This window comes from Cygnus olor, chromosome 5 (genome assembly GCF_009769625.2).
Source record: "Cygnus olor isolate bCygOlo1 chromosome 5, bCygOlo1.pri.v2, whole genome shotgun sequence".
Classification (NCBI taxonomy): domain Eukaryota; kingdom Metazoa; phylum Chordata; class Aves; order Anseriformes; family Anatidae; genus Cygnus; species Cygnus olor.
This window is the reverse complement of record NC_049173.1, coordinates 4,029,917-4,056,096: the sequence shown is the minus strand read 5'-3', so window position 1 is coordinate 4,056,096 and position 26,180 is coordinate 4,029,917. Positions and strand designations below refer to the sequence as shown.

Genomic DNA, 26,180 nt, shown 5'->3' with positions numbered 1-26,180 from the left:
CTGAAATTCACTGCCTGTACCCACCTCTGTGGCCACACAGCTCTGCTGCTGCTCAGTGAAGTTGTGTTATTGTTAATCCAAGCCATAATTCAGCTCAATTCCAGCATCATTGCAGACTACGCAAAATATTATGCAAAACCTTTTCATTGATACACTTCACCTTTTAAAAGCACCAAAATATTATGCCAAACCTTTTCAGTGATAAGTTTCACCTTTTAAAAGCACTGGTTAGGAAACAGAAAAGGAGCTGCCATGGGCAAGAGCCCTAACAGAAAGCAGGCGTCCCACAGGGGCATCGGGAGAGGGACGACAAGCGAGCCAAGGTACTGGTCCGCTCACCAGCCTGGCGTGACAACCTGCCCCAGAGGAATTCAGGGAAGGGCTCAGTTGTAGCAACTGCAGAGCTGTTGCTGGTCTGTGAGCTCACGGCAGATAGGCGAGGTTTTAGAAGACAAGCAGAAACAAATGCAGGATCTAGCTTTAAAAATATGCAAAGGGAGAAGCCAGGGAATTACAAACTGGTCACTTAACTCGAACTCTTGGAAAACTGATGGAACAAATAATGAAACAAGCTATTTGTAAGTACTCAGAAGATAACAAGATGATAAGTGACTGCTGACACAGATTTGTCAAGAACAATTTAATTTCCCTCTGCGACAGAGTAACTGGCCTGTGAATAACTGGAGGAGCAGTAAGCGTCATATATCTTGATATTCATTAGACACTGCTGCACATGGCTTCCTCGCCAGCAAACCAGAGAAACACGCTCAGGCAAAACTACTGTAATGTGGGCACACAACTCATCAGAAAACCATATGGGAAGAGTCGTTACTGGTGATTCATCGTCAGACGGGGAGGATGCGCTGAGCAAGGAGTCCTGTCCCGGGTGCGACACTACCTGGCGTTTCGTTGGTGATATGGGTGATGTGATAAATGCATTCAGCGCACGGGTATCGCACTGGGAGAAATGAAAACACTCCAGTAAACTGGATTAGAAGTCAAACAATCTTGAGAACCAGAGGCAATTTGGAAAAAAAAGAGCATTATGTAGGCTACAAACTTGTGCACGCAAGTGGGAAGGAACCGCTGTGCTGCAGCAGCCGGAGAACAGGCCCACGGGGAAGAGCTCGGGGTTAGGAAGTGTCAGAGAGTGAACATCAGTCAAAATGCCACGTTGCGCACAAAAAATGCATCAGCCAGGCTGTCATTTGTCTGAGGTGTGGGAGACCGACGCAGACAAGCTGCTCTCCGTGTCTCCTGAGGATGCTAGTAAGAGGTTTAAATTGCAGCACGGGAGAATGAGGTCAGGTGAGAAGAAACTACTTCCTACGGGTAGGGATGGGGACACCCAGGGAGAGATCGCCTAAGGATGTTGTGAAATCTCCACCCCGAGGTCTTTCTTGACAGCTTATAAAATAACAGCCCGGGACAGCTCAGGATCTCCCTCGAAGGCCCTGCCGATGCTTCCCAGCCACAGCTGTCTCACACAGCCTACCAAAGCCCTCTGCGGAGCCCCCACAATTTCTGTCACTGTAGCAGGTCACGCCTGAGAGTGTCTCTGAAAAATTATTTCCTTCTGTTTCCTTTAAACACCCTGACACCAAATTTTACCAAGTGAAACCCTGAGTTCTCATGCTATAAAAAAAAAACCACCACAGAAACACAGACCTTCCTCTGTGCGTTCTCTGTCTCTGTCAGACATCTCCTACCCATACGGTAGAGGAAGCTGCTCTAAATCTTTGACTATGTATTTCTGAGGTAACTGAACTCCCTCCCATGAAATGAAGCTCTGGATGTCCGCCTGTAGGTTCTCTCCTGGGAAGACCCAAGCGCAGCAGCAGCTAACCCTACACTCCCAACACCCATTCGCACCACGACCCTAAAAAAGCCGCCACTTCGCATTTGGTTACCACATCCAGGGCCAAACCCTGCAGGCCGGCCCCCCGAATGGCACTGGCTCCACTTCGCATTCCCGTTTCGAGGCGTGCAACTGTTTTAATAGCAAGCCACTAGATGGCTTGCTGGAAGCGCCGGTGGCTCCCGCTGGAACTTTCTGTGGCGGTCGGTGTGTACTTCTCCACAGCCCCGGCCTCCTCCCCGGCTGCTCGCCATCGGCACGCTGAGCTGTGGGGAAACGCATGACGCAGCTTTGGTAGGGAAGGAACCGCGGCGTTTGTGGCAGGACAGAGATGTCAGAGCTTTGTGCCTGCAGAGATGCTGCGGATTCACACCCTGTTTGCTGTTGTTTTAGTGTCTCAGAACCAGATTTGGAAAAGTGAGCTTAACCTAAGCGAGCTTGTGAAGAACACACAGGTGTAGTGGGACTCCAGGTCCTCTCTGCTGCGGGCACACGACGCACAGTTTATGAGGCAATGCAAAGCAGCTTGTATCTTGGGTCTTAACTCTCCATCCTGAGCTCAGCCTGCTTGCACCCTCTGGGGGATCCACACACAACCCCCCTGCCCTGAGCTGGGCACCGAGCACGGGGTATTCTGACAGGAGCACCCTCAAAACACCTTGGGGCAGCTCTGCTGTTTCACACAGTAATTAAACACGCATACAGGCCAGGAAAGCAAGAGGAAAGCCTTAGTGCTGAAGACCCTTTGCTTTTGGAAGCACTTAGGTGGGATGCAGCATCTCAGGCCTTCCATGGGACATGCTGTCACATCCCTGCCGCCCCTGCCTGCCACCACGTGTCCACCGATGGTGGTCCTGCAGAGGGGCAAGGCTGCAGGCAGAGAAGCATCACCCAACGCCTTCAGGCATTTTTGCAGTGGGGAGGGTCCCATCCCTGCTTTCCCCTCCGCCCTTGCTGGTGGGAATATGGGATAACTTCCTCTGCGAGAGCAGCCTGTGCAGCTTTCCTTCGCCTGAAGCACTCAGTCTTGGCTGCAGACCAGTCTCATTACTATTACTCGTTGCTCTTGCTATTTTTCCCATCGGTTCCAGAGTGTGCATAAGTCCACACGAGTCTGAAGCATTATTTTACAAAGCTGACGAAGGCAGATTTGTGCTGCAAGGACGACAGGATGACTGCAAACAGCAGCGGCTGCAGCTCGACACGAGTCACTTCTCACCACCCCTCCTGTGACCACCTCCGAGCCCCCACTGCTAGCACCAGGAAACCAAACATGGGCACGACACGATGCCTTTTATCACCTACTGTGGACAAAGGCAATTGCTTGGCCAGGTTGCTTGATTTTTAAGAGCAACTGGTTGTGCACGACACCTTCTGCACATGCTACGTGCTTTTCAGACCTGCGGCAGGGCGAGCCCCTGGTGCAATAAAACCCAGCTTGTTTTCTCCCTTCCTCCTGCAGAAGGATCTCAGGTCTCTCCTGTCATCCCCACATTTCTAACTGCTGTTGGGTCAATTTGGCAGCCCTTTAGGTAGGCACTTCTGGCCCCCAGCATGGCACAGTCCATGGGATTCTGCAGCAGTGTGGATAAGCTGAGAAATAAAAAGATCACTAAAAAAAGCATGCAACGCACTGCTAAGGGAATTCACTGCATAGGAACTATGGATGTAGCAAAACCTGCAGGAAAAGCAGAGCCCAGTGCAACGCCTTGCAGAGGAGGAGGAGGATGGGGGGATGAAGGTGGCCCTGGCCGGGCTCCTCTTCCCTGCACAGGGGCTGAGTCTGAAGCCACCACTGGAGAGACCCCAGACAGTGCCAAAACCACTGCCTGGGAAACTTGCTTTGGACCTCCGAGAGATACAGGGGTTTTAATAGCAAACCCCAAAAGATGGAGAGCTTATCCAAAAGCCCTCTGTGGACAAGGGGCGGGCGTCCTTCCCGGCCCCGGCAGGAGCCGTGCTCCTTTTCAGCCAGCAGCAGGATGTGCACAATTAAACAAAAATGGAAAATAATTAGATCCGAAAGAGGTTTGGCTCTCTCTGAGACAGGGCGGAAGGTCAGGCGTAATCCTATCTGCCAGAAATCAGGGGATCTGGAGAGGGCAGCGTGGGGTGGGCAGCTGGGGCTGCCTCTGTGGGGGGCACAGGGGCTGGCGACCCCCAGAACCCCTCTCTGACCTCCCCCCTAACACAGCATCGCCTGCTTCAGCTCCCTGCCTGTTGTCACACATGCCCAGACACCGGGATGCCTCTCCCTTCACGGCGAAAATCAGCCCCCCATGGTCGGATGGGGCTAAGACGCATCCCAGCCTCTGGCTCCCACGGTCCCTGCACACTACCTGTGGTGTTCAGGGGGTCGCAGGTGTGGACACTAATGAGATAAGAGCCTTATTAATTCCTCTGGTTGCTGCTTCAAGGATGCCTGATGCTCTCTGTCACAAAAAAAAAAAAAAAAGCAAAAACAAAACAAACAAACAAAAAAACACCTTTTGCTGCTCTAAGGGATGGCAGGGCTATGACTATTTGCAGCAGCCCAATGAATCTGAGCATAGGGGAAGCCCCAAAGTTAAAAACGCGAACCACATATGGTGGTATGTGAAACCACACCAGGTGGTATGTGAAACCGCCCTCTAATTTATCATTACTTAGCCAATGTGATATCTTTGCCATACAGCACAGCCCGTGCATGCGCAGGGTGCTGGCGTATAACAACAGCACCCGACGTCGCTGGGACCTTCTCCCCAGGCTGAGGCTTGTGCTGCCCTATGGCAGGTCCCACAGGGTGACAGCAGGACACGTGTGTTGTGATGTTTCCTGCCACGCTGTCCCTGAGAAAAGTGACTTCTGGCTAGAGAAAGAGGTGACGTTTGTCCACCTACTAAGCATCCATCCGATTCCCCTTTCACAGCCACGCTTATCATCGCTTCTGGATGCACGCGAGCTGCTAATGCCCTCAGCATCCCGTGGCTGGGGATGCCACGCTTTCCTTTACTTTGAACCTGTCTCCTGCTAGCTGACTCGGTTATTTCAGCTGCAAGGAGGCCCGGGGAGCTCCCGGAGCCATTAAGGATGTGCAGGGAAGACACAGGCGCAGTTTGCAGAGGGTAAAGCCAGTCTGGGTGGACAGACACACAGACACGCACAGCCATCAGCCCACAGTTGCTGTGGATGGGTGCAGAAACCAACACTGGCAGCACAGCACGCTGGTGCAGGGGCCTGCATTTGGAAACCTCGAGCTGTGTAAACACCTATTTTTGTGGCTTTTTTTTCTGTTTCAGATTTTTTTGCAAACAGACCTCTGGCTCCCACTTCGAAAACAGAGACCCTGCACAGAGGGATGGGCGAGAGGAGCTGCCAGCGCACCCACGGGGATGCATTTGTCTCATTAGGTGAGGTGTCTCCAAGGAACAAAGGAGAGGCATGGTATCTCCCAAGTGCTTAAAATTAAAAACAAAACACCACCACCCTAACCAAGATAAACCCTTTCATTCTGAAAGCAGAACAGAGAGCGTTGCGGCAGAAACTGGGTTACCCTATTGTCATATAGGAGTTAGCACATTTCACAAGTGAAGTAGACAAATGTGTCAGCTGGGGCTTCGACAAAGCGGGTGATATGAATGATGTGTGATTTATCAGCCAGACGACAGCCTATAATGAGTAACAAGGACAACAATTAAAGACTGGAAGTGTTTTAAAAACTGCCCAAGGATTTTCAGAGTGACAAAGAGTATGTTTAAATACCAGGCTCGGTATCATCGCTCCACAATGGTAAGTCAGTGCATTCAAGGGCTCCAGTTGTCAGTAAATTGCTCTTAAATTACTGTTTTATTATACCCTTGTTTTCAGTTTAACAACATTTTCCATAAAAAGTTCTCAAAAGCGCATTCAGATAATTTGTTCAAGCAAGAAATGACTAAGAGTTAGCTGCGCGTATCTGAAGGGCACTGACTAAGCAGATACCGCTGCACAACGGTGCTCCCCGATGTACCCAAGGAGAAAAAAACAGAGTTTGTACCAAAAACTGAGGCTGGGATCCCTGATCTTGCAAGGGATGTGTTAGGGACTGGAAGGAGGAACTGAGCTCTCCTGTTCAGCTACCGAGTCCTGCTAAGGATGGACTACACCGAGTGGTGAACCCTAAGAAGAAATTCATTCTGTTTATGCCACTGCAACAACCTCACGCGAGCCCGAAGTCGGCCACCCTGGTGCAGGCGATGGTTATTTCGGGATGTGCAGGAAGGGTAAAAATGCCCGTGAAGGGGAGCCCTTCCTCGGCGGCGCTCCCAGAAGAGCTGCCCATTGTTTGCGGCTTCCTGTATTGCCGATGCGGCACCGGCACCGGTGCGGGGCAGAGCTCAGCTGAGGCACCCACCCGCTCTTTTCTGCGTACAAGTTAGCACTTGGACTCCTGCTTCACGAAGCTCAGGGCAAAAAGGATCAAGAAACCTCACCCCGTCTATTGCCACAGCCCTGTAACCTCTGCTTGGCCAAAAAGTCACCCCCCAGGGACATGCCACCAACCAAGAGACAATCCCTACCCCTACGCTTACTGGCCATTTGTTCCCAGACGCTTCAGTCTGCCTTGATTTCCAGTGGGATTTAGGTGATTTAAGCTTGAATTTATCTGGTTTTAGCCTCTGGATAAATTGCAGGCTGATTTAAGAAGATGTCCTGCATCTTCTCGAGTGGTGGCACTCGGGAATCTGCTCTCATCCGGTCTCCTTCCACTCCTGTTTCTGATAACTTCAGCAGAAGCTAAATGTTGTATCCCTGGAAGGCTGTGGCTCTGTGTTTGTTAATCCCGAGCCCCTTACAACACTTCTGCTGCCTCCATGATCTCCAGCAGCCGCACCCATCAGGTATTACTTGGCTGGGTGGAAATCCGAGTGGTGCGGGGTGACCGTACCCAGCCCCACAGAGAGCAGTCTGGAGCAAAGTTACACCAAAAGAGCAACAAGTGGCCACATTTCAGTCCAAATTCGGTCCGATCAAGGACTTGGCAGGAGTTATTGGTCCGCAAGGAGGTCTGAGCCCACGCCGCCCACCCCACAGGTCTCCTCCACCCGCTGCTGGCCTCCTGCACCGCTGAGGTTGCGGCGCCCGCGCTCTGACCGAGGGTGCGGCGTGCTTCCAGAGGAAGGGATTTCAATTATCGTTTGCGGTAATTAGCACCTGCACGCAGAACCGCTTTGCAGCACTTTGTTTGGGTGAATTTACATCATTCTCTCCTTAAATCACTCCCAATCAAAAGAGCAACATTCAGGCAAACAGAGTGAGAACCCTGCTGGAAACCTTCTCTGTACCCCATCCAGAACACATCAATACCCCCGCCGCCAAAAACTGGCAGCCTTCCCCTCCATGAGAGGCCAATAATAAGCATTTCAGCATGTGCCTTTTCTTTATGGCAACCGACGCTAATTAAAAAACACGTATCTCGACGACAAAGATTTTTGCAGACTTGCCAATGGCAGCAGACAGATGCAAGCTGTGAGCGTGGCTATTGCGGGAGCGCTGGTGGAGCCAAATCCCGCTCCTCTTCTCATCAAAACTGATGCAAAACCGTGGCTAGCACAGGTGAGACGACACCGGTGATGTTTCCGCGCACATTTACTGGTGGACACACTGTGTCACCTCCACCAGTCTCCCCCTGCTATGTTCCAGGGGGGTTGAATTTATGCCTGCTCAGCAGGAGGACCTCATCCCGTACGTCTGAAGCACATGGGAGAGGTGCCAGGCAGCACCCGAGCCTGCTGGAGCCAGCTCTGCGCCCTGGGGACTGCTCATCCTAGGGAGTGATGGGGAACTTGACAGGGGAAAAGCCAAGGAAACCTCCCAGCTTGCTTTCCGCTCCCTCTTCTTCCCATGCAGGTCTTGGGGAGACATTTGGGAAGCAGTGGCCATGATCTTTTCCCATTACAAGTGTTGGCTAGGAGCTGGGAAAAGCCAGGAGGTCTCCAAATGAGGATGGGACACCGGGAGGGTTTGTGCACTGCTCTCCATGGCCATCTGGGCACTGCCCTTCCCTTCCCAGAGCACCCATCCCATCACCTACAAACCCAAGGGTCCCACATCACCCCTGTAACGAGATCAACAAGGCGATCGCTGAACTGCCCCTTCTCCAGCTGTCAGCTTCCATGCAGGTCATCTCTGGGAAGGACTGAAGGACCTTTTGTCATCAGCACCCGTAGGGAGAGGACAGACAGACGGCAATGTGCACCATCACCCAGGAAAATCCCGTGCTCAACATCCCTTGTGCAGCGCCAGGACCACACACCCCGGGCTCCGTGGCGGTGCCGGGAGCACCAGAGCCCGGTGGAAAACTTCCCGGTGGTACCCTGCAGCTCTCCTCCGTGTTTCCAGCAGCTACCTCACATTCAAGGAGGCTAAAAATACACTGTGTTCTTCCCTAATGTTTCGTTTCCACCCGAGCGATCGCTGCGGAGAAGCTCTGAGCAGGAGGGGAGGTGAACAGACCGTGGCGGATGCGGGGAAGGGAGAGGAGACGCCACGAAAACGAGCAATGGGCACAGCATGGCCCTAAAATGGAGGTGGCTGGAGAAGTCCCCGCTGCAGGCAACACGAGTTGCTTGGAAAAACAAAGGCAAAGTCACACGGACAGAAAAAGCGAAGCGTTTTTGATTATACCCCAGGATTTGGTGCTTACGGGAGCACAGAGGGCTGCACGAAGGAGGTTCTTCTCCAACTTTAATGATGGAGATTAAGAGGCTCCGTGTAAATTAACAACAGTTTGACTCGTGAAACGTAACCGTGTCTATTTAACCACTGAAAACCGCTCTGCCCAAAAGCTATAGCGTTGCAGCAACAGGCCCCTGCACTCCCTGGGTGCAACGGGCAAATTCTTCAGCACCCATCTGCAGGGATGGGGCTGGCACAGGCGGGCTGCAGAAGGCACCCTGGCCATCGTCAGCCTTCTTTGTGTGCTCCGGGAAAGGTCCCCTTGGGACCAGGGCTGGGCAGGGCTCCGAAACAGAGGTAACCGGCCGCAGAGGTGAGGTGGATGCGGAGAAGCATCGCGGAGCTGGCTGCTGCTTCTCCAGTGCGCTTCGCTTTTGAAAAGGAGCCAAGTTCTCGCAATTCTTCTTTGGAAGCCAGGCTACGGCGCTGGTGACCATATGACACGCAGCTTGTGACAAAAAAAAAACCAACAGAACAGCAGCAACGGCAGCAAAACAAAGAGCAACCCTACGGAGGATGAGACACGAGCCCTGCTCCACTCTTTGCCCTTTTGAAGGCAGCTCTCCCTGGGCACCACGTTCAGCTGTTCAGCGCTGGCAGCTCCAGCGAGCTCTCCAAAACTTTGGCAGCCCCGTCAAGGGTCCGTTTCGTAGCGTATGGTCCCTTCCTTCGGGTAAAGAAATCGGTGCAAAGGATGCTCCAGTGTCTCAAGCTCTGGTGGCACTCCTTGATCTCACAGCAGCTTAGGGATAACGTCAGCAAAAGGTGACACCGAGGCACTGCGGTGACCTCCAAGACTCCCCCCCGTTAGATCTTCTCGTCCTGCCACCCCCGGCAGCCCGATGAAGCCCCAACCACGGCAGCAGACACAGAGCGGGGCAGGGAGCTCAGCGCTCCCCGTGCAAGTTGTAAGCTCAGAAGGGAGCAAAACGCCGCTTATTTTGCTCAGAAGCAGAATGAACTGGGAGGTCCCTGCACAAAACGTCCCTTAATTCGTGCGGAGCTGCAAGGACAGAAGAGCCTGGGCTCTATTGTGCTGCAGAATGAGTAAAAGGGGGGAAAAAAATCGCTTTTTTTTTACACGATTTTCCCCGTACAGCCAGCGAGCTTGCCAGAGCTCCAGTTATTGTGAGGCCATTTGTACAAACCCAGAGGCAATGTATTTTTAGCACTGGAGAATCGCATGGCACAATCATTAAGTGTGCTTCTGCAGACGGCGACGAGAGCAGGGATTTTTCCTTTTCTAAACCGGCTGCAGCCACTACAGCTTGCAGCCCAGAGCAGACTTCCAGGAAATTCAGGAGCGGGAGTCTTTTTCCATGACATATTTAATAGCGAGCAGAAGCATGCTCTGTTTTCATACCATGCATCTGGTGGGAAGTTTTATGGGTTTGTTTTCTAGCCCCTATCTGTTGCACACTTTTGCTAGGGAGCATAATACCGTGTATCATCATAACACTCCCTAGCAACGTGCCTTTTAATTTAGTGCAGAGCTTTGCAAGGCTGAGAGCATCTCACTGAGTCAGAGCAAAGCTGACACGCTGGGAAACCTCATCAAAAGCCCCACAGGTGCCACGGGGACCTGAACCACGCCGGTGCATGATGGCATTCGGTCTCAAGGTGAGGTTCATGCAGGGGCATGGAGGACACCTGGGAAAAGTGACTTTGTGTGCCCGATTTCAGCAGCCGCCATCCAGCAGGCACGGCCTCGTTGAGCAATGACTCCATGGAGGGAAGCGGTGCCAACGGATGTGCAACAGGACCGACGGGCGGAAATCCCACAAGTTCTGTCCGAGCTTGGACAGAAAAACGTGGGAAAAGGGTTCAGCGTCAGAAATGGGAGCCCGGAGCCAGCTGAGGAGCCAGCAGAGGTACCACCTCTGGACGTCTCACCCAGGAGGCGGCCAGATGCTGACCGGGGCACGGGGAAAAAGACACGCGGCGGACACGGATCAGCACAAGCAGCCCGGCTCCCGGGCCTCGGATGGGGAGGTCGGTGTTCTGAGACTGCCGAAATACAGGGCCTGGAGCCCGCCTGGCAGCGGGGAGCGTGCAAAGCTGCAAAAGCACCAAGTGCCCTTTAGCTGCACCCTGGATAAATGCTGCGGGCTCCACCGGGGCAATATTTTATCCACCCGGACCCGCTGGTGCAGGAAAGCAGCGGAAAAACAAGAGGACCTTCTGCAAGGGAAAGGGGGAAGAGAGCTACGGCAGCAGAAACCGCACCAAAACCGCCTCCGGGCTGGCTGCCGCTCGCGGGTCAGAGGAGGAGGAGAGGAAGGGAATCCATCGCAGGATGCGGTGCGGAGACAGAAATACCGAGCCGGCCGTCCCTCCTGCAGGACAAAGATATCCCCGCGAGGGCCCGGGTCAGATGCCTTTTGCTGGCTGCCGTGCAAGGTTTCACGGGCAGAGGCAGCCTGGCCCGTGGCGGCGGGACGGGTCGGCAAGGATTGGAGGCGCGACGACACGGGGCGCTGCGGAGACCCATCGCCTCCGGGGCCTGGGAGCTCAGCAGCAGCAAAATGCCACCGGTTTTGGTGCTTTTGGGGAGCTGGGGTAGGGGTGGGAGGTGGGCTCGGTGCCTGCTCCCCTTGCCTTGGGGTGGTATCGCTCGCGTGGCGCCGCGCGCCCTCCAGTCCAGATTTTGAGTTGGAATCTCCTAGGGCGCAGGAAGGCAACCGAACAACACCAAAACGTGTGACTTCTGCAGCTCTCCTGCAAGCCTAATCCGTCGAAAAGCCCAACTCCTCCTCGCTTTCGCTGCGGAGATTACAGGCACAAGCACACGCGCTGAGGAAATACTCCTCTGACTTCTGAATTTCAATTGCAAAAAGCCTTTTAGCAAAAGCTCAATTGAAATGCAGATAAGTTTCTTCAAAGTCTAAAAAAAAAATAAAAAAAACCCATCTGAATGTCATAACTGTGTTGCCTAACATGGATAAAGGATTTAGAAGGGGAAAAAATAATACTAAAAATAAGTTATGAAGGGTATGTAAGGTATTGATATACAGCACATGGTTGAAACTGTTAATCATTGAACAGATTCCAGTATAAAAATAAAGAGACTGAAGCTGCACATAATGGAGGAGTTGCTCTATTTATAAACTTCCCTGTGCAAAGGGCAGGCGAGGGCCGGGGCGAGCAGGCAGCGAAGGCAGAGGGCCGCTGCTACCGAGCCTGTATTTTGAGGGAAAATAAACAGATTATTATTTTTTTTTTCAGCATTGTCAACAAAACCAAAGCGAGTTGTACAAGCGACTGCGTGCTACGGCCGTGTGACCAGCAGCATTTGCAGCTCCTGCATGTGACAGCTCTCCCAATTTAGCCGGCAACTGACTCCCTCTGACCTGTAATAACACCACTCCCAAATTAGAGCCCTCAATTTGACTTGGCTTCGGTCCTTCCCTGGGAGCAACATAAAGCATCCTTTTTCTGCCTCCCACCCCCCCCGAGCATTCATAATCCCGGCCTTTCGCACTGCCAACTCAAAGCCCGGCTCGAGTCACTTTTAGCCTTTTCCTCCTTTTTTTTTTTCCTTTTTTTTTTTTTTTTTTGCGCGGGGGCGAAGGGAGCGAGGGGCAGCGGCAGAGCCCGGTGGAAAAACACCAAGAGACAAAAACAAAATCAGACAAAAAATTCCAAGTTGGTGACATTCAGCTGGAAAAGCTCAATGACTCACATGCAAATAAAATCTGCCTAAATTCACTGCTGCATGACGCAGGCCACTGGCTTCGACATAAAAAAAGGCCGGGATGAAATCATCCGCAATTAAATTCCAGCTTGGAAGGCTGCAAAAGCAGCCGCATCAGCGCGGCTCCCCGGGCTTAATAGGAAACACAAAGGAAGGAAGCTCAGCGGAGTGAGAACATCCCCGTTTTCCCCTCCTTTCCACCGGCACCTCACGCCATCCGTCATCCCCAGCCATCCGCGCGGCTCCGCCGGCATCGCAACGCCGGCGCTGGGCTCCGGCAAGCTGCTCGCCGGCGCGCGGCTGCCAGCTTTTAATGGGCTTTCCTGGAATACTAGCTCAAAAGGAAAATAAAAATAAATGTGGCTACGTAGGAAGGCAACCCCCCTCTCGTCAGCGGCTTCTTCCCGAGGTTCCTGCCCCGTCCTTTTCGCCCGGCGCGGCGAGCCCGTGGAATTAACGTGCACAAACGCCGGGCCGGATCCAGGCCCTGCCAACATCCCCCCAGTGCACGAGGAGGGCGAGAGGGATGTAAATCCTAGCTCTTGGGTGTTCTCTTGCACTGCAGCAGAGTTTTGCAATGCATTTTGCTTTTTGCATGATGCCTGCCATGGGTGCTCCTGGAGTCGGGCGCTGGGGGCTCCCCGGCACCGCCGTGTGCACGGGGCTGTGCCACGAACCAGACCATCCGGCTAAAAATAACAGTGAGAAGGGGGGCAATAAACTCCAAAAGGTCATTTTAACCTAGGTCGGGCTGCTGATGCTCAAGGCTTTTGCTGCTCCAGCTGAGAAGGGGAAGCAGCTCTTTAAACAAGCACCCCAAAACTCTGCTCCGGGGAACGGCCAGCGCGCATCCACGTGGGACGCAGGAGGACAGAGCCCGAGCGTCCTGCGTGGCCACAAACCGTGGCTTCCCATGCTTAATTTTGGCTAGGATATTGATTTGGCACCCCAGCTCATGCACCGGGCAGCCAGGTGTGAGGCTCTGTAGGGTTTTTCCCAGAGCGAAGCACCCGGCGCTGCCGGCAGGTCCCAGCCCGCAGCGGGGGCCCCGCGGCGGCTGCAAGGAGCGGGGTGATGAAGGTCCATAAAAGGGAACCGGGAGAAGCGAGCCTCCTGCCAGCGAGCCTGCATTTGCTCTGCAGGAATCCGCACCTCCCCTGGAGGAAGAAAAAATATAAATACCCGGAGGTCTGCAAGCGGGGAAAGGTTGAAAACACCCGCACGGGGCCGCACGGGCGGCGGAGCCGGGGCCATCTGGTCACCCCCACGCCAAGGGACGCTGCCCGACCCTCGCCACCAGATGCTAATTCCTTTCATCCCCGTCCCGAGTAATTTTAGGTCTGTGAATAGGACCATCTGCCGGGGAGATGCCCGGTTATTTTCGGCGGAGCCCTCCCTCTCGCTGCTCCCTTCTTAAAGGAAGTCCAAATTGGGCACCGCTGCAAGCGGCGTTTCTCTCGTCCCGTCCTCTAATCACCGCGCGTTAACGAGCTATCCGCAGCGCGCTCCCCAACGCCCGCACTCCTCAAAAGCGAGCGCGGGCTGTCATTATCTTCAAAGCGTTTCGCAAACACTTTTTTTTTTTTTATTTTCTGTGCCTCCCCACATTACAATTACCGCAAAGCAGCGATTATTCAATTCCCTCTGAATACGGTGGGCTTGGTCCGGCGTCCTGGAGCTTGGCCAAGACGTGCTCAGCAGAATTCAGCGCGGCCAAAAGGAAAGATAAAACAAACTGGTTCCTATCTTGGGATGCTACGGGCCGCCACTGTTACTTCCTGTCGCACAGCAGGCATGGAAATGTTAAAAATAAAACGAGAGCTGGAACCACACTGGCCAATAATGTAATTTCCACGTATTAAGAGGAAACGCAACGCCTGGAGAAAAAAGGAGAGGAGTTTAAAGGCAAGTTTTCCTTGCCTGCACACCCAAGTGCTGCTAACAGAAGGCACCAGCGCAATCTGCTGCTCAAAATTGCTGCACAACGTCCTTGGGCCTGAGCTGCCTCCAGCCCTGAGGGGTCCCCTGCGGAAAGAGGAGACCAGGAGCTGGGGAAGGTTTGTGCCACGCCATGTCCACGCCTGCTGGCACTCTGCTTGCACCCCAAGCAGGTGAACGCACCCCTAACCAACCTGGGGTCCCCGCTGTGCCAGGGCTCAGGACGGACGCCAGGTCCCCATCCCCATCCCAGCATCTGGGACCACCCGGGGGACCGCACATGGCACAGGCCGAACTAAAATAATGATTTTCCCCTCTTCGTTAACATTTTCGCAAGCTTCTGGACCGGGTGGGAAAGCGTCCCTGCCCGCCAGGTGACCCTTCTACGACAAACTCCTTGCGCAAAACGTGCTTGCGCAAAGATTGCGCAGCTCTCCCCGGACATTTTTTTTCTTTTTTTTTTTTTTCTATTTAAAAAGATGAGAAAGGCTGCGGTTCAGCCTGAGGTTTGGCTTGATTCTCAGTGTATTTACTTATACTGCTGGAAAGCAGTGGCATGCGATGCAGGTGTGCTGGGAGTGCCTTGTGCTGCGTGTGCCCTGATGCGCACTGACTGCGATTGGGACCCTGCTAGAGCCTGCTCTGCTGTATGAAGGTGTTCCCCAGGGAAAACAGACCTGGGGTTTAAAAAAAAAAAAGGAAAAAACGAAAAAAAAACACATTTCTGTGCAGCGCTCGAGGTGTAAATTTCACTGCCCTGCGGGAGGTGTGGGGAAACAGCTCGACCGCTCATTGCTTCACGCTGCGCGGGGAACGGCGGAAAAAAAGCAATTAGGGCCAGGCTGCCCTTCCATCGATCCGATCGGATCTGAGATCCGCCAACATCTCCTGCCTGGGTAACGAGCTGCGCGTTCGGCTTGGGCTCTGCACGGGTGGTGAAGGGAAAATGATGCTGGCTTGGCAGCCGAGCCAAGGCCAGCTGAGAGATGGAGGAGATGGAGTTGGGCAACGTGGGCATCCCTCCTTCCCTCCCGCGGGCATCCTTCCCTCCCGGTGCTGAGTCACGGTGCTGGTGGCGGGGGCAGCCCTCCTGCCACCCCCTCCGTCGTGCCCTGAAGTGACAGCGTGGAACAGGAGGGGAGAGATGGGGCTGAGTCAGAGAGGACACGGGGAGAAATCTGTGCGTCTACTGCAGAGGAGGAATTAACGGAGAGGGATGGGGCTCCTCTTTTTTTGGACAGCCCTCACTAACGGCTCTGAAAGCCAAAAAAACAAAGTGGGCTGGGAGAGCTGAGTACAATCGGTTAGCAGCTTGTACCAGAGCAGCGCTCCCTGTATCTTTCCCAGATTTCTTTTGCTCCCAAGGTAGAGACACGGCTGAAAACGCGCCCCTTCACCGCTGGCGGCTGGCACGCTCAAGCAGCCGGCTTGCCTTTCCTGCCCAGCACTTTCGCATTCTGTTCCTTGTAGACCCACAAAACGCTGCAGGACCTCAAAACAAAGAGCAGTATTGTTCCTCCGGAATAAAACCGCTGCACGCCCGGTTTTGGTTTCTGTTTCACGAGAGCATCCCCGGAGCTGTGCGGCTCGGTCTGGGGACGGGGGGGGGTGCAAGGATCCGGCAGCACCGCTGTCACAGGGCAGTCCCTGGGGAGGTTTCCTGGTGCTCTTCACACCAGGAACACACCACGACACACACGGGTCAGCATGGACATTTAAATTAATGAACAATGGTGCAGCGATGCCCTTGTAAATTAATTACACCTTTTGGGAGCAAAAGCCAAGACCGTCCTTCAACACCTGCTGAAACAAGGCAAGATTTTCTGTACGGTGGTAAAATCTCCATTTAAAAGCACTTTTTGAGCCTGAAGACTAAGCACAGAAAAGCACCTGCTCTCCCAGCTCTTACCGATGGAGATTTCAACACTTCGCAGTGCCTGAAACCTGCCAAGCTTCTTCCAGTTAATGAAATCCTTCCTCCTCCTCCCCTGCCCTAGGTTTTTTTTTTTCAACTACTGAAAAACCACAAGAAGGATTTCAGTTTTCATTTTCTCGAACAAACCGTGTAGTATTTGGGAAGAAACTCCCAACAAAGGGGGAGCCAGGTGCTTTTGAGGAGGGAGAGGGAGGCACAAACCTTCCTGCAGAGGAAAATTGCCTCCCGTGCATCCTGTTGCTCTCCCCTGGGCAGCAGCAACGCGTTGCAAAAACCTGCACGGAAAGAAACAGCCCACGCTGCTCTGCACAAGTGACGACCACAGCCCCACGGCAACACGGTGGTGAACACACAGAAACCTAGTAAATCAGGAGAGCTGCAAAGTGGGGTTTTGCAATGGGTAAATCCAGCCGTACATCTCCCACAGGTGACTGGAAGCTGCTGCTGAGATGTCCAAAGCCCTGATCGCGCCTCTGCAAGCAGAGCGCAGGACACGAGCAGAGGGAAAGAAGATAACGTGTGAATGTTAAAAAAGGGAAAAAAAAGGGAAAAAAAACACCACAACTGGAAGACTGACAGCACTTCTGCCATTTACTTTTGTTTGGGGTGTTTTCTGGGCAAACCCATGGAAATCGGAGGTACCCCATAACCCCGGCAGCGCGGCTGCGTCTTGTGCAACGCCTGCCTTCAGATGAGCTCCCTCTTCCCCCGCTTTTGCAAGGAAACGTCGGTTTCTCCAGCCTGGCCAAACAGCTTCCCCGCTCTGAAATGCAACCCGCTTCCAGCCCTCCGAGCTTGAGGGATTACTGGGTTACAGAGACGTGGCCTCGCCATACAGACCAGCTTCCTGCAGACTCGCGCCGCAGCCTCTGAATTCTGTTGTGGTCTGCGCTGCACGGGCTGGTTTTCATATTTTCTGATGCTGAAAGCGAGGCCAGCTCCCTGCAAGCCCCGGCAATTCTCTTTAACTCTTCTTCTTCGGATTTTCTATGTGGCAGGACAGGCACAAGCCACGGTGTGAAGGGCACAGTGGAGGCACACAGAGGGCTGCAGGGCACGGCTGCCTCCTTCTGCCATCCTCTGCTCCTAAGGGTGGGATGGGCTGCCTCAAAATACTGTTTTTTCTTATCTCTGGCTGTGTTAAGACAAAGAAAAGTTACTTTTCATTACGCAAATATGACTATTATGAACATAATTTACGGCCTTGCGTTATTCACTGAGATTAATGAAGCATCCTTGCTTCTAAAGATGAACCAGCTCTCCAAATGCTTCCTATAGCAATATTGCTTATTCAGACTTTCTACATTATTCATCCGTAACATCCTCGTAATGGCTCTCCATTAGCAGCACCCTCCACGAGCAGCGGGGCTGCTGCAGGATGGGGACAGGAGACCTGGGCCCACCTCCTGCTCACCTATGGGGCAGCAGAAGTTGTCTGGGATTTTCCAGGTGAGCGGGGCTGGGGCTTCTCTGTGCCATTTCTTCACAGAAGTCTCCTACCCTTTGACTTTGGGGGATATCTTCAGCCTCCTCCTGAAGGATTCCTGGGGGAGAACCATGCTGATAAGGAGTCCCATCTGATCAGCCAGCGCGTCACGTTGAGGGAGGACACGTCTGTCATTTCCTCCTGGCCTTTGTGCAAGCTTTGTGGCCACTGTTATGCCCCTGGCACCTTCACAGCACACGGGGTGAGGCCTTAAAGGTAAAAAAGGGTTCTTTGGGAATGTGACTGGAGCCAGATCAAAGCTGTTGGCACCAATTTCCTCCACACTTCAACGCCAACAGGCAAGAAGGCCTCACCTAAAAGCCGACACCAGGAAAGCCAGCCTCGCTGCCTGCTTGATGCAGAGAGCCCCAATGCTGAAAAACACTGGGAAATGTTGGTTTTCTAGTACTTTGCCCAACAAACTAATGTGGGGAGACAGGACAGGACAGATCATTACTTTAGGAACGTCCAAGCCCGCCCCACAAGCGGTCAGTGGGGTGGGAATAAGGGAACAAGGCACACACTTTGTGTGAAAACACAAAGCCTGGTGCAGCTCTTCGATGAAACCCATCTTTCATAAACAAACTCTAGCCCAGGGGACAAAGAGGGTAATTAAACAGCTCAACCTGTTACTGAATTTCCCAGAAGCAGCACGTTCACTGTGTCAACCCAACCCCTGCTCCTTCTCCCCAGCTACCACCAGCTGAATGCTGGTGTCATCCAGCAAAAAAATGTCTGCTCACAAAAAGGGGACTATAAACCACATCTCCTTAATTCTTATCACAAAAATATACACTACAGAGCGCATCGAGGACTTCAGCAGCAGCACGAGAGCTGTGGGACACATGCACGGGGACATAAAACCCAAGCAGCTTTAAACTACCCACCAGCTATGCACAGCGGTGGGGAACTCAACGCAACCTGGAAAAAGCCATCCGAGCAGCTGCTGCAATGCACCAGCAGCCACACGAGGTCAAATGGTCCGTAGGCAAGCGGTGGAGAGGCACATTTGGGAAACCTCCCCCAAATAAGCTCCACCATGCCACGGCATCCTTGTCATTGTCCCTGCACTGCTGGAGCAAACCAACACCTTTGCTCAGGCCAGGAGCTCCCCGTGGTGTGTGTGTTATCACATGGGATACAAAGATAATGCCGGTCCCAAGACGAACACTTCTCAGCAGAGCTCCTCATGACGCTGAGGAGCAGCAGTGGGAGACATCACCTCTGTCAACCACCATCTGAAGCACCAAAAACGCTCCCAGGGAGCTCCCCCGGAGCTATTGCTAGTTGAGTAAAGTCCCTCTCCCATCTGCAGCCCCAGGTGTCTTTCAGAAACCGAGGTCCCGAAGACCTGCTGTCGTTTTGGAATGAAAGTTAGCTGGTGGCACAGAGAGGACTCGGTGCAACGTGCTGGAAGGAGCTTTAGTGTATTTAGGGAAAATTTGTTCGCAGTAAGGACACCAAAGCACTGGGACAAGGAACTTGGAGAATCTTCTTTATGGGAAGACATTAAGAGTAGAGCAGACACGTGTCCAGGGCACTCCAACACTGCCAGAAAGACAGACAGACATCTCCAGGCTCCTTCCAGCAGTCCACACAGGAGTTATCTCCAGTAGCTTCACACAGACAGGGAAATATTCAATCAGAAAACCCCAAATTAAGCAGTGGAAGGGGCAGCTGCTCTGCCTGACGATCCCGCACACATCAACCCGTTTCCCCCTGCAGAGCAGGGTAGGACTGCACGCTTTCACCTGCGTCTTCTGCAGGGACAAAACTAAAGCCTGTTGCACTCAAAAGAGATGTGCAGATCCTCTTGGCTGAGCCCGACGGTCAGCTCCGGCCCGCTCAGCAGGAGCGGGGTAATTTCCACCTGCTGAGACAGTTCCTCACCGCCGGCAGTAAAAACTGCAGAGTCGGTCAGATGCTTGCCATCAACAAGTTTCTCCATCTCCTTTGCACTTCAGCAGAATCGTTTTGCAGATCCTTTGTCCGCAGCGACAGCTACGTTTACCTAAAAATAAATATTTAGAACAAAAAGTGCTTTTCCTGCGCTTCGCCGAGACACGCGGGTTTGATTAGAAGGCACAGGGCTGGTGGGGAGGCAAGTCTCGCTGATCAAATACAGTAGGTGATAGGACTGAACATCTGAAAGGCTGGAAAAATAGCTTTAGAAAGCATTAGCTCCCACACTTCCATGTAATCAGATACAATGCTAGCCAACAAAACCCGGGTTTTAATAGCCAATCCAAGTTTTGCTTGGCTGGCAGACAAGATTTGCTTTCTGTTTTTTAACTCCAGCATAAGTCACTCTTGAGAAACAGATTTTGCCTGCGTCGTATTTTAAACAAGTCAATAAAAATGTAATCCAGAGGAGTCGGTATTAAAAGGTTGGGGTGAGGTTTTTCCATTTCTTATTCCCGAGCAAACGTTGTGCTCCCATCTATCTGTCTGCCGTGCACAAAGCCTGTCTAGAGCAGCTCCTCAGGAGCATGTGCTGTCCCCCGGGGATTTGTGAATGATTTTCCATCTCTTGGAGTGGATATTCGGGTTCGTAGCTATCCTGTCGACATGCTTTGTACCGCGCTGCCCTTTCCCTTAAGATCTTCGTGCCTGCACAGGTGAGGCAGCAGTTCGCAGGTGAGAGAAAAGGGCGTCCGTCCTCCCAGCCTCCACATGTTGAATGGGAAAGAAATCGGAGCTCCCGTCGTTAGCATCTTTCCAAAGAAAACCCCTGCTTCCAGGGCACAGGCAGGAAAGGGATACCAGCCTGATTATTTTTGTTTTTATCTGATAAACAGGGTTTTCGGGCAGGAATCTGCAAGTAGCTGGAGTAAAGAGGCAAGATCCCCATGACTAGAAGAGGTCAGACGAAAAAGCTCGGTGCAGCACTGACTATACGTACATGTATGTGTGTGTACATGTATTTGGACAATTACACAGGTTTCCTAAGAAAGGATGATTCAAAACATCAAAAACCAGAGCACATTTGTGCTGCAGTGTATTTTACAATACATCAGTATGGGCTGCATCACCAGAAATGGGATTTTTTGTCTTCACAGGTCAATGAAAAACCCAGCAGGCTGCTAGGAGCCCCGCAGGGCTTTTTTTTTGCTGTGGTTTCCAGGGAAAGGACCCCAGGGCTGGCCACCAGATCCATGGCAAACATGACCGCAGACCTAAAAACGTGCTCCAGGTATCGTGGCAGAGCCAGAACAGCTGGGGCGGTGAGCCTGATGCCACTGGGCTTCTTCAGACTTTTGCTTGGCTCCATGCAGCACCCATCATCTGTACCATGGGGTGAGCGACGGCGCCACTACCTGGGCTCGTTTTGGCTCCTTCTGCACAAAAATGAGAGCTGGAAGGCTTGCTGCGACACGGCTTGCCCATGGAGAAGAGCTCTTCTCGGGCTGAGGCTCTCACATCTCCCCCTCACCACCTCCGTGAGCACCCCCAGACCTGCTCCCTGCCCTGGTCCCCCTCTGGGAGATGGGTGCTGGCAGGGATGGATCCAGAGGTGGCACGTGGAGAGAGAAGACAAAGAAGATGAAGGCAGGGAGGAAGGAGGAGCACAGAGCTGTGGCCACGACAGGGATCGGTGCTGCATCCGTGCCCCTAGGTGCCGAATGGATGGGTACGGCTCAGGGCTAGGCTCTGTTTTTTCTCCCCCCTCCTTCTTCTCCTTCTTTAAGGGCTGTAAGTGCCTGAAAATAGAACATTTCGCGATGGCAAAAAAAAAAAAAAAAATCAAATAAGAACTAGGTCAATCAGATAATAGGCATGATTTAAGAGAAAAATCGCAGCGTTCGTAATGGGCTAAAAACGGCGCTGATGCGTTGCCGAGAAGGAATATAATTAAGAGTATTTTTAAAGCGGCGCTTCCCCACCCCAGTCACAGAAATCACAGCTCACACTACCAGGATTGCTTCCACCTCATGGAGCAGGAATGTGCTGGCATGCCGCAAGCTGGCCGAAGAATGCGGAGTTTCCGTAGGACGCGAGAAGATCCCGGCCGACAGCGGTTAGCTGCATTCTTTCACTGGTACATCACTGCTAGCCATTCGTACAGCACGGCGGCGGAAATCGGCTGCTGGGGGGGCGATCCGACGTTTTAATTCCTTCGGTGGTTAATGGGGTGGGGGGAGGTCGGAAAAGTGCAGGTGAAAGTGAATAAAACGGGAGTTGGGAATAATCGGATGGGCGATGGGGAATCTTTCGCTCGAGGCTCTCCGGTGATGCTTTGGGGTCGGACGGCGCTGCCTTGGATAAGGAGCACACCTTTCAGCAGCGTTCATTGAAAAGGAGCCCCTTGGAACGAGGCTCTGCCCTAATTAGGTGCACATGGCCCAATTCAAACACGCCTGGGACATGACTCAGGAATTACCGAGTGGAAGGCTCCAGCCCCACGTTATGCAAGAGGTCACGCCAGACAAACCCTCCGGCTCCCTTCGGAGCGAAAATACCAAAACTGCGGGGGGTGGGAAGAGAACAACGGGCTTTTTCCTCGCTTTTCCCGGGGCTGCAGCGAGCACGGGGCAATCCTGTGCCGAGTGAAGGCGAGAGCATCCTCAGGCAGCCCCAGGGATGCCGGGCAGATGGCTCGGGCGAAGCCGTCGCCCCGCGTCCAAGGACACCGTCAGACGTGGGAAGCATCTCTGGGGACATTCCCACCCACTGCGCTCTCAGAGCTGCCAGAGAGGAGCACAGGGGATGAGTCAGGCCCAGAAAGTTCATTCCTTCGACTCCTGCTCCTTGCTATAATTAGCCTTCGGGGGTAATTAGATAAGCAGCCCTTCCCCTCGTCTCGCCACGGCAAACTCGCACGTGGCACCATCCCACCGGAGCTGCTGCCACCCTCCAGCCTCCCCGTCACCTGGCCCAAACATAAAGCTGCTGGGGACCAGCAGACAAGAAGCTGCTCATTTTGAGGAGCTTCCATCCCCACAATGGCAAGTTGAAGCCCCCAGACCCACCTCCGAGCCACCCCACCACCCCCTAGCACCCCAAAAAGCAGCCGGCGCATCAGGCTACTGCCTGCCCCCATCCCAGCGGCGCCGCTCGCCCTATCCTACAGGCACGCACAGGGAAAGGGAGGGAGAGAAAAACCACAAGCAAATGTTCTGGTACATTATTTCCCCTCATCAGACTTTCATGCTTGAGACTCAAATTGTTTTTTAGGAAAAAAACAAAAAAAAAAGAAGAAAAAAAGTCCTGCTCCTGTACCCGAGGCAGCTCCAGGGGACGCGCGGCTCTCGCTCCGGGGATGCCCCGCTGCTGCCCGGTGCAAACATCAACTCCTCCAGCAGAGCTTAAATTAATTGGAAAATAATTAAACGTTACTGGCAAATTTAACTTTTTTTTTGCATGGAAAAACTAATCACGGCACACGATACACACTGGGAAACCTCCAAGGCTTTGACCTTTAAATTAGCAGCGAGGACAAACAGCCAAGTGTGCGTGACAGTTACGCGTACACGCGGCACCCGGGAGCCCCAGAGGGTTCCCAAGCCCTACCCGAGCAGCCACACGCCTCGTTTTAAGTAAAGAGAAATCAGTTTTCTTCTCGACTCCCGCGTTTGGGAAGGCAGACGCTCAAGTCAGCGTTAAGCACTGCGTTACCCAGCCCTGCGCTGCACCGAGGAGGATTTTATTTCGCGTGCAGTCTCAGCTGGACAGGAGGAATGAGCACGCTCCCCTGATTTAAGGAAGGAAAGAGACAAGAAAAATGAAGGGCTAGATTCCTAATTACTCCAAGGAGCCTTTACGTTGCTCTGACAATGAGAGAGAGCATAGGAAAGCAGGCAGAAGAAATCCAGTCATCTTCTGAGGTCCTCAGCTCGGCCAAAATGAAATGATTTGGCTTGAAAAACAAACCCTTGTGACCAAAGCGACAAACAAGCCCCACTCTGCTGCCATACGATGCGGGGGGCTCAAACCTTATCTCTGGAAAATCGGTATCAGAGGTACCCAGCTCGGTTCGAACGTTTCCACCCCGCCTCACGTCTGGTAGCTGCGGCTGCACGATGTTTCCAGCACTTTTGGAAAAACAGTTTCAGAGGCAGCAGGACCTATCTTGGCACCTAAAACAAGTTTCCATTAGTTAAATGCTGAGGGATGATTTCACTTCAGGGCCGAGATGTGGAAACCAGCAAAATGAGTAAGATGCAGCTAAACAGCCACTTGTGCCTTCCCTTAAGCCGGCAGCACCGAGGCACGGGGCTCCATCAGCTTTTTGGGGTGGGTGCCTTACCCTATATGCACGGGGAGATGCCTCCAAGGTGGATTTCTGAGCAAAGGCACTGCTGCTGGGGTGATCCCTGGTGGGGATCGCACCCCGTGCCTGTGCCCGGAGGGAGCAGGGGTGCCCCAGGACCCCCCAAAGCCCCCATCTCACATCACTGGTGCAGGGCTGAGAGGGATTTCAAGGGGGGCTCCAGGTGGGCTGGAGGCAGGTGAAGGCATTGGGATGCTGAGCATCAAGTCCCACACTCTGGTGATGCTCATTTTGTCCACCAATGATTATCAGCAGCTGAAAACCCACCCGAAAGCAGAGCCCAAGCCTTCAGCAGCGAGTTCCAGCCAAGTACAGCCCCTGGAAGGAGCAGGGCAGGGGTTTGGGGAGGGATGGATGGAGCCAGCCCAGAAAAACACCACGAGGTCCAGCGGCAGCGGTGCTGCAGCGTGTGGGGAAGCTGATCCCCAGGCTTGCTGCAAGCAAACGCCAAGGTTATTCAGGTGCAAATAATTCTTCTATAAATAACACCGCCGCTCAGGCTTCTTGAGCAAAACGCATCTTTTGGGGAGCTCGGAGAGGTGGAAGGAAATGGTGACGGCTTCAGGAGCTCACCACGAGAAGCTAAAGTCTGAAACACGCCCAACACGAGGGAAGCAGGGGCTTGCTCCACAAAACGCTGCCCCCAGCCCCAAAACACAGACGTGCACGTGTACACCCCCCCCGAGCAACGTGGGTCCTGAAACCGAGATTTCACAGGGCTCCGACCCCTGGCTCCAGCCAGAAAAGGGAAACCCAGGTGGGAGATATTCCAGCGCAGAACAAGATCCATTTTTCTTGCTTTTAAGGAAAACTTGGCATCTTAGAGATGCGAAGACCCAACTGCTTCTCCTCCTTTGCAGCTATTCTGTAACTACGACTGCACGTGGGATCCTAAGTGCCTGAACATCTGAGTCCCGCTGACGTGCAACAGGTGGCAGACACGAAGTTATTTAAAGCACTTTTACAAAATTAATTGGCATTTTCCTTACAGAAGGTTAAAAAAAAAGGAAGAGACAGCGGTAGGACCCCCAGGGACCCAGACGATCCAATTTCAGGCACCTAATTAAAATTAAATTTCAATTAATTTCCAATTACTTTATTTTAAACTTATTGTATTTATACTTTTTTTTTTTTTGTTGGGTGCCTAAAAACGACCATGTCCCTTTGGCTGCTCTTCCATTAAATATCACCTCGACACTAAAATTAGTGCTTCTCTTTGCGAACTCAGAGGTTATTCAAAATCCCTCCACGTTTAATTCCAGGACTTGCAGCACTTGACAGGCATCCCCACCTCCCCTTTTCACTACGGCAGGAAGGATGAATCACCATATTTACTACGGGATCACTCAGGGATGTGTTAAACCTCACTCAAGTGGAAACCCAAGAGCTGAACGACAAGGTGACTTCGGCACCATGAAACACGTGTGGAAGAAGTAAGTGGTGTGAACCTCACTACCTGCTTTTATCATTTTTTTCTTATTTTTTTTTCTTATTTTTAAACGGGTGATCTTCCTGGTCGGAGTCTCGACGTTTCAGGAGGAACAGATCTTTTTTAATTTTCATCTGCCCCGCCGTGTATTTGCATCCCGCATTTTGCCTGCGCTCACTGGCGCTACGCCGAGAATCCAACAAAACTTGCGGGCGTCTCGAGCCACCTCACCTCTGAAAGACCGAAGGTTTGGTTTGAAAATTGGCAAAAACATCCCTCTGCAGAAGGCCAAATCACAAACGGACGTGGCTGGGCACTGCCCAGCAGCAAACCCGGATGGCAGAGGCAGTGCTGCGTGCAGGGCGCTGCCTGGGAAAGCACACAGGGACGTGGCAGTGGAGAGGGAGCAGCTCACTTTAAAATTTTATTATTTTTTTTTGCTGAAGGCATCTCTGACACATCATGTAGTTCTTCTCTGCCTCTTGGCTTTTTCTCCTCCGAACTACAGAGGTCTTGTTTAAATCAGAGCTTTATTATTATTATTACTACTACTACTATTACTACTACTACAACAGGCATTTCTCTCCTCCTCTCTTTGCATCTTACTGTCACTACTCCAGGGTCACAACAATGGGTACAGTTGTAGAAAAAAATGAATATCCACTAAAAAACGGAGCACAACGACTCTTGCGTGCTGATGCATCTTTTATTATTCATTGCCTGTGCTTGGGTTTGCCCCCAGGGAAGTGTTGCTGGTACCCGGTGGAGCCCAGCCAGCTTTGCAGGGGGCTTGGAAGCCCTCGATGCCCCGGGATGGTTTGTGCCTGGCAGCTTGTTCTGGAGCCAGCAGCCCTGTGAGCAGCCTGGTGGGG

At 52.7% G+C, this 26,180-nt stretch overlaps 1 protein-coding gene across 3 annotated transcripts in view; it reads right to left on the bottom strand.

Moving 5' to 3' along the window:
* Positions 1–26,180, bottom strand: part of SAMD4A (sterile alpha motif domain containing 4A) — an 83,387-nt gene that overhangs the window by 35,312 nt on the left and 21,895 nt on the right. The window lies entirely within an intron of this gene.